Source organism: Solanum lycopersicum, chromosome 4 (genome assembly GCF_036512215.1).
Source record: "Solanum lycopersicum chromosome 4, SLM_r2.1".
In the NCBI taxonomy this organism is placed as follows: domain Eukaryota; kingdom Viridiplantae; phylum Streptophyta; class Magnoliopsida; order Solanales; family Solanaceae; genus Solanum; species Solanum lycopersicum.
In genome coordinates this window covers 32,995,361-32,996,358 of record NC_090803.1, presented here as the reverse complement: position 1 = coordinate 32,996,358, position 998 = coordinate 32,995,361, and the positions used below count along the sequence as shown (strand labels likewise).

Here is a 998-nt window from a genome sequence, read left to right as displayed (position 1 = left end):
TTTGAAACAATTTTTAAGAGAAATACAACCAAGAATTTGTCTCACAACAGACACATGGACTTCAGTGCAAAGAATCAATTATATGTGTTTGACTGCTCACTTTATTGATAGGGATTGGGTGCTTCATAAAAGAATATTGAATTTTTGTCCTATCACTAGTCATAAAGGTGAGCATTTGGCTGAGTCTATTAGTAATTGTTTACTTGATTGGAAGTTGGATAATGTTTTTACTGTTACGGTTGATAATGCCTCTTCAAATGATGTGGCAGTTCTAGAGTTGTCCAAAAAGTTAGATATGTGGGGAACTAATTTGATGGAAGGTAAGCATCTCCATGTGAGATCCCTTTAGAAGTTCATTGACTCCCAAATGTGTGCAATGTCTTATTTGTGTCCAAGATTGGCTTAGACAAGAAACCAAGCCTATTTGTGTTGAAGAAAGTTTGGAGTTTCTTGAAAAAATTGAACTTGGTAAGACTTTTTATTTTTTATTTATTTATGAAAAAAATAAAATACTTATTGTGTTGTATCTTGTATGACATGTTTCCTTTTATTAATTATAGAGATGGCAAATAGTGGAAGAAGCTCTTCCATTGTTGATCTATGATTGACTTGCAAGCGGTGAGTTTAATACATCATTTATTTAATCATATCATTTTTTAATCTTAAGTAGTATTCTAAGTTTCTAATATTTGATTTTATCTTAAAAGGTCCAAGGGTCAAGACAATGAAGAAATAATTTTGTTGGCACGTGACACTTGAAAGTTGAAAGTTGAAAGCAATCTCATGGAAGAAAGTCAAGAAACTCATTATTGTTGTTTGTTATTGTTGAAAGTAATCTCATGGAAGAAGACAAGAAGTTCAAAATACATTGTTTGTTGCTTATTATTGTTTATTATGAGTTCATGAAAGACTTTATTGTTACTTGTTAGATTGTTATTATGTTGTATTTGTGAAGACATTAACTACAAATCTACAATGCAACTTTTGTTTTAGTGTCA

General features: G+C 30.7%; 1 long non-coding RNA gene across 1 annotated transcript; it reads left to right on the top strand.

The window, feature by feature from the left end:
* Nucleotides 1-343: 343 nt before the first annotated feature.
* On the top strand, nt 344-998 carry LOC138347904 (uncharacterized). The gene is made up of 3 exons (XR_011220464.1): nt 344-468; nt 561-618; nt 708-998. It is a non-coding gene; the product is annotated as an uncharacterized lncRNA (long non-coding RNA).